The following is a 7,379-nucleotide window of genomic DNA, read 5'->3' as shown; positions in this document are numbered from 1 at the left end:
ATTGTTTTGATTTGGCTGGAACGATTACTATAGTAAACAACGCTTCGGCCCGTTCATGAAAAAAATTGCGCTCGCTCGTTTAACTCAAAAATTTAAAACGATCTCCTAAAATGATATAAATGTGACTTCTTAGGTTTTTCTTCACGGTCAAAACCACACACCATTCTATTAAATGATTACGTCAGGAAAAAAAGGGGAATATTGACAGGTCGACCGGAGTTGAACTCGTGAGACGACAACACATGCGAAGTGTAGCGAGAGTCAAGCTATTGTTTTGTCTTGTCCTATTCTATATAGAGAAAGGATAAAATAGTAAAGCCTCGTGTGTGAGTGGGTTGCGTGTCATAGTCTTGTTTTAAATTGTTTCTTTTTTGTTTATGTGTGTTGGATGACTCTCTCACCTAAATTTTCAATGCCGAAAGATTCCCGCACACAAAAAGGGGGAATTGGGGGTATTTGGCTTACATATTTATAGTATCTAGTTCTAAATAGATACTGATTAGAATATATTATGACATATAACACAATGCCAAAATTTACAATTCCGAAGTTTCCCTTATTTCAAATGAAGTAAAGCTCCCAAAACCTAATGGTAGTGATTGTAGTACTGAGTGTTAGTGAGGTGATGTGGTTTTTGGTGGTGGTTGTAGTTGTAGTAGTAATAGTGATGATGATGTGGTGGTGGCGATGATTGTAGTTGTAGTAGTAGGGGTAATGATGATGATGTGGTGGTGGTTGTAGTAGTAGGTGAATGGTAATGAATGGTGTGGTGGTGGTTGTAGTAGTAGTGGTAATGATGCGGCTATGTGGTCTAGTATTATGACACTCGTTTTTCCGGATCGGAAGGTCCTGGGTTCGAGCCTCGCGCTCGGCGCATAGTTGAGTCCTTGGAAAAGGCTCTTTACTCACATTCTCTCACCGTACTCAGGTGTAAAATGAGTACCTGGCCGTTAACAGAGTTGTCTTTGTCCGAAAAATTGTAATATCGCCTAACAGGCGTCATGTCCCGTCCTACATGTTAAATGTTGACCAGGGGCCCCTTTAAAGCGCTTTGAGCCACATTTAGTAGATATTGCAAAATATAAAGCTCAATTAAAAAAAAAAAATTCAATGATGATGATATGGTGTGGTGGTTGCAGTAGTAGTAGGTGGTAGTGATGATAATGTGGTGGTGGTTGTAGTTGTATTAGAGTGATAGTGATGATGATGTGGTGGTGGTTGTAGTAGTAGTGGTAGTGATATGATGTGGTTGTGGTGTTTGTAGTAGTAGTTGTAATGGTGATGATATGGTGGTAGTGGTGGTTGCAGTATAGTGGTAATGGTAATGATATGGTGGGGGGTGGTTGTATATAGTGGTCGTGATGACGATGTGTTGTTGTGGGTTGTAGTAGTAGTGGTAGTGATGCTATTGTGTTGGTGGTATGTAGTAGTTGAGGTATGATGTGTGGTGGTGGTAGTATAGTGGTGGGGTGGGTTGTGGTAGTAGTGGTAATGAGATGATATGGTGGTGGTGGTGCAGTAGTAGTGGTAGTGATGACGATGTGGTTGTGGTGATTGTAGTAGTGGTAGTGATGTGAGTGCTGGTGGTGGTGTAGTAGTAGTGGTAGTGTAATGAATGTGGGGCTGGTGGTTGTAAGTAGTGTTAGTGATGATATTGTGGTGGTGGTTGTAGTAAATTAGATGATGTGGTGGTGGAAAACACATTACAGGTTATTATAATACATGATTACACACATTCTCTGACTTCATTTTTTGACAGTTTCGTTGTGCCATAAATACGCAACAGTTCTGAAACATTTTATTGTGGATTTTGATATGTTTGCTGTTTTTCCTTGTGTCGTTATGTTGACATAGATACCGAATGAATGGTAATTACTACATTCTCAGCCAACAACAAAATGGCGCTGAATGCTTTCATTGGTGGACACTTTTTAGGCTTCGTACGTATTCTCATTCGTTTAATTCTATGTTTCATTGTGAATGTGATTATTGTTGGCTGAAATATTTTTGTTATAGGTGAAAAAAAATTATAATTTAAAAAAATAAATAAATAAATAAATAAATTATATATATATATGACCGGATCATCTTGCCCAACCACTGTAAATAGGCTAGAACCGCCACTGACACACACACTCACATACACAGAAAGAGAGAGAGTGAGAGATAGAGAAAGAGAGAGAGAGAGAGAGAGAGAGAGAGAGAGAGAGAGAGAGAGAGAGAGAGAAGAGAGAGCATATGTGAGTCAAGGCACATAGAATTGCTTTATAATTTACAGTATTCTTATAAAATGAACTCTTACACACCCGCCAACAAATTCAAAAGATGGATTTTGAATAACAACTCGAAAAATGCTGTCTCATTCTTTTCCAACCGATTTGTTTCTTCTTTTTACTTTTAATGATGGCTGTCGGCTGCTATCGTTAAGGTTAATGACAATGTCTGTAATTCCATTTAATGTCACTGCTCATTGAACGGTTACCAGGATGTCTGTGTTATGTTTCTAGTGAGTGAAGGAAAAAAAAATGATTTTATAGATGTTGGAAAAGGGGAGGGGGGGGGGGTTCTTTCCATATTTATGCACACATCGCGAAGTCCCAGGTTTGAGAGGGTTTTTTTTGTTGTTGCAAAGATGAGGGTCATTTAAATCGATCGATTTTGAAGGACGAGTTTGCTGACCAAATTTTAAAATATTATAGGTTTTTCCAGAATAGGCTATGATATAATAGTTATAATTCTAACGTCACACTCACTATTAAGTCAGCCAAAGATGGATCAAACATTAGCCCAAGTTAAAAGGTTGTATCTGTCTGGTATCGTTACAGGGCATTCTTTTATCGCTTGATTTGGTTGTTATGTTTCCCCGATGAGAACTCATGTGAGGATGAAATTGAGTCTATAGATAGTATGAAGTTGACGTCACTCAGGTCTTTGTTATTGTATTTTGCCATCCATGTTTATGAGTAATTCTCACTAAACTGTATTAACCAGACTATAAACGTTTAAGGTACACATAGTTTTGTGTGTTGGTCCGTTATATTTCCGGATGGCAATGTTGTGAGCTTCTTAGCCAAGCGCATACTATATATAGATAGAATGAAGTTGAAGTGACTCAGGTCTTTGTTATTGTTTTTTTGCTATCCATGTTTATGAGTAATTCTCACTAAACTGTATTAACCCGACTAAAAAAGTTTATGGTAACTCATAGTTTTGTCTGTTGGTCCGTTATACTTCCGATGGCAATGTTGTGAGTTTCTTAGCCAAGAGCACACTATCAAGAGCTATCTTGATAACATGCCGATCCACAGACTGAAATTGTCGACCTACGGGTATCCAATGGGGATTATCTATATTGCCTCTCTCTCGAGGTCATTGGCCACGCTCAAAGTGACCCGCATAGTGAAAAGTGTTCACAAGTTTTGAAATATCTAACATCACGATTGGCAAATTTGTTCAGCTTGACACATGAGTATGTTAACAACTTTCATAAACTGAACAGTGTGTTTACATTTGCAAAGGAATTTCCAATCGCTAGACAGCAACAAATCATGTGATTGATGACTTGTTTGCACGAAAATCTGAATATAGATCTCTACCATTGATGTATTGAGTATCCTTTTTTTTTAAATCCATAACATTCACCATCCGGATATAACGAATCAAAACATAAAACTCTCTGTAACCTTAGACGTTATAGTCTGATTAATGCGATTTATTGAGAACTACTCATAAACATAGCTGGAAAAGCAATAGATAGAATGCGCTTGGCCAAGGAGTTCACAACATTGCCATCCGGAAGTATAACGGACCAACACACAAACTCTGTATAACCATGAACTTTTATAGTCTGGTTAATACAGTTTAGTGAGAACAATTCACAAACGCGGATGGCAAAAACAATAACGAAGGCCTGAGTGACGTCATCTGCATACTATCTATAGTCTGATAAATGCGATTTATTGAGAACTACTCATAAACATAGCTGGAAAAGCAATAACAAAGAGCTGAGTGGTGTCAATTTTGTTCCTTCTATAAGGTTCGTTATTTTTTTTTATGATGGAAAATAAAAACATCAAATCATTGCACAATGACACAGTGCATTTCTATATAGATAGTATGCGCTTGGCTAAGAAGTTCCCAACATTGCCATCCGGAAGTATAACGGACCAACACACAAATCCATATGTAATCTTGGTCGTTTATAGCCTGGTTAATGCAGCCAAACAGGCCTTCATGGACCTCGGAAACATTTTGAAAAACAAACAGATGTCGTTCGGGATTAGATTCCGAGTCTTGAAGTGCTACGTGTGGCCAATCTTGTTATACGGATGCGAAAGCTGGACTACAAATGCAGAGACACAAAAGAACATTGAAGCTTTTGAAATGTGGTGTTTGAGAAGGATGCAGAGAATATCGTATACTGCACACAAAACGAACGAATAAGTGCTAAAACAAACATACCAACGAAGGAAACTAATGCCCTTCATAGCGGACCGACAACTATCCTTTTTCGGACACATAGTAAGGAAAGATAAGAATGAATACCTGGCAAGTTGTGGGAAAATACCTGGTAAACGCGCCCGGGGGAGACAAAGAAAAACACTCATAGACCAACTGAAGGGCTTCACCAACCTAACAATCCAAGAGCAGTTTGAAAAAGCAAGAGACAGGGAGGAATGGAGAGAGAGAATTCATGCAGTATCCGAAGCCTGGACCAGGCATGGAACCTAGAAGAAGAATGCAGTTTAGTGAGAAATACTCACAAACATAATAACAAATGCCTGAGTGACGACATCTTCGTTCTATCGATATCTGTTTCAAAACATTGTGATAAATGCTTACATACCATCCGATACTTTTGGTATCTCGGCGTGAAAAGAAGGAGGTATCTAATGTCTGAGACGCATACTATCAATCCGTGAGAGTTTAAAGCAAAGGTTAGATAGATATTCTAATAATCTGTGATTGCTGTGCACATTTTCATGTGTGAAGTTCAAACCAATGAGCCAGTGGCACAAAATGTCACAACCGTTGACATTGTCGATTGTCGATGCTACTCGCCACCCCCCCCCCCCCCTCCCTCCCTCCCTCTCTCACTCTCTCTCTCTCTCTCTCTCTCTCTCTCTCTCTTTCTCTCTCTCTATCTCTCTCTCTATCTTTATCTCTCTCCCTCTCTCTCCCTCTCCCTCTCTTTCTCTCTCTCTTCCCCCCCCCCCCTCTCTCTCTCTCTCTCGCTCTCTCTCTATCTATCTATCTCTCTCCATTTATTTATTAGTTTCCTCTTCATCTTTTGCTGTTACAATACATCGTATCTATACGACGTGAGCATAGTAGCAAATACAAGTAAACGTCATATTATTTTTCCCATGGATTGAAGCTTTAGAAATAGAGGTTTGAATTTCATATGATCAATATTTATCATGAGGCAGAGAAGTGTGTGACGTTACACATTCCTCTTTTCCGGTTCAAACTTATAGGAAGTGTGTAAACAATTATTTTGTGACTGCTTTCTTGACAATTCTAATTAACGAAAAACTCCCCCCGCCCCCCCCCCCCCCCCCCCCCCCCCGAAGAATCCATATATTTAGGCAGCCTTGTTACAATCACTGGCGGATCTGAGAGAGAATTGCGTAATAGGCGCATTTATAAAGCTAAGAATACCGTTAAATTACTGAACAATGTTTGAACAGAACAAAAGTTTGCAATTCGAAAGCCAAACTTGAAATTTAACCAAGTTGTATAATTTCAACACTTCTGTATAGATCTGAATGCCGGAGGATGACATAGAGAGACATGAACAAGTTGTCTGCATAAAGTGCCGCAGAAAGATTATAAACATTTACTGTCCGACCAGAATTTTAAAAAAAAATGAAAGTCTGCTAAATCAAGGTAGAATGGTTTACATGAAGGACATCATCATGAGAGGAAGGTAGAGATGGATAGTCAAGTTATGAGGAAAGAGAAGTTCAACATCAGCAATATTAGCCTACATGTGACACCAGATAGAAAGAGAAGAAGAGGAAGACCCCGGGCAGCTTGGAGAACAGTAGAGGAAAAGATGAGAGATTAGGGGGGGGGGGGGGGGGGGTGAGTTGAGGAGACCTGGAATTCTCTGAAGATGGTGGTCACAGACAGAGGTCTTCCGTTGATGCCTTACATGCAAACAGGCATAATGGCAGTGAGTTTGTAAGTTTCTTAACAATAACAGTAATGGCATGGTTTCTGGTTAGAGTAAAGTGATATCCCAGCAGCATATCTAACAAGTGTGCCAATATAGGTAATATATTCCTTTCGGAAGAATCAATTTGATCTGTCATTGGGTCGGGGTGAGGGGGAGGGGTCTCAAACTATCAGCTAATGTAACAAACAGATTAATGTCCATTTGAAATCAATCAATTAGATTGCGCAATTAGAGCTAATGGATTGAGCTTATTGATTTTATCAATTCACTGATATTCTTACTCACACTTTTTGAAAATCATGTCAACTTAAAGATTTTCTTTAGTCTTTTTCTCGTTATTTTGATAGATTGTTATTTGATTTATTAGTTTCTTAGTTAGTTGATTGCTTACTAAGTTGATTAGTTACTCTATTGACTGAATAACTAAAAAATTAAATGATTATGCGTGTCTGTTGCTTTCATTCTTTTATTGATATATTATTCCATTTACTATTCGTGTTACTCGTAACTTTTTTAATGGGCTGAGATTGTTGATAATTAGATTAGGTTATCATGAACCAATGAAGGCAATAAATTAAAGAGGCAAAGTTACCTCTTGAGAAAAAGCCACCGCAGTTGCTGGCGACAGCTTTCCAATAAGCATGAATTTGATTTTTGAGCATTAGGCCCAAACCGGATAAAACATCATTGGTCACATAATTCAAAGTGATGTTAAGCTGCTCGAAGCTGTGGACTGTGAAACGTAATAAACAAAATTGAATACAACAGTTTAAAAAAAAAAAAAAAGAACGAAATACCAAACACGGAAAGTTTTCAGCTCAAAACCCTTCTCATCCAACAAAAAGAAAACCCTGATAACAACATAAATTCATTCCTTAAAAACCCAGATAGACGTAAAGTATTCGTGTATTTATTGTTCTGGTTGGTATATTGTTCTAGTTTGAAGCTGGTGTATTCAATTTTCTTTATTACTTTTTGGTTACATAATATGCATTTTTATGATTTATCCTGATGCTATGGTGATATATATATATGTATATATATATTATAATTATATATATATATATATATATATATATATAATTATATATATATGTATATGTATATTCCAAACAAAGTAATTGTAAATTTGTCAATGCAACTATGACTTACGATTTCCAAACAAGAGAATGTTATTTTCAAAATATTTTTCTTTGGC

At 37.8% G+C, this 7,379-nt stretch overlaps 1 protein-coding gene across 1 annotated transcript in view; it reads right to left on the bottom strand.

Annotated features, from left to right (window-relative positions):
- The window catches only part of LOC144966684 (arrestin domain-containing protein 3-like), a gene marked incomplete in the record, with an annotated part of 36,818 nt that overhangs the window by 28,752 nt on the left and 687 nt on the right, over positions 1-7,379 (bottom strand).

The sequence above is a fragment of the Berghia stephanieae genome, chromosome 2, assembly GCF_034508935.2.
Source record: "Berghia stephanieae isolate SIO BIC M18660-M18661 chromosome 2, UCSD_Bste_1.3, whole genome shotgun sequence".
Classification (NCBI taxonomy): Eukaryota; Metazoa; Mollusca; class Gastropoda; order Nudibranchia; family Aeolidiidae; genus Berghia; species Berghia stephanieae.
Note: the sequence above shows the minus strand (reverse complement) of the source record. Positions and strands in the feature narration are given on the sequence as shown.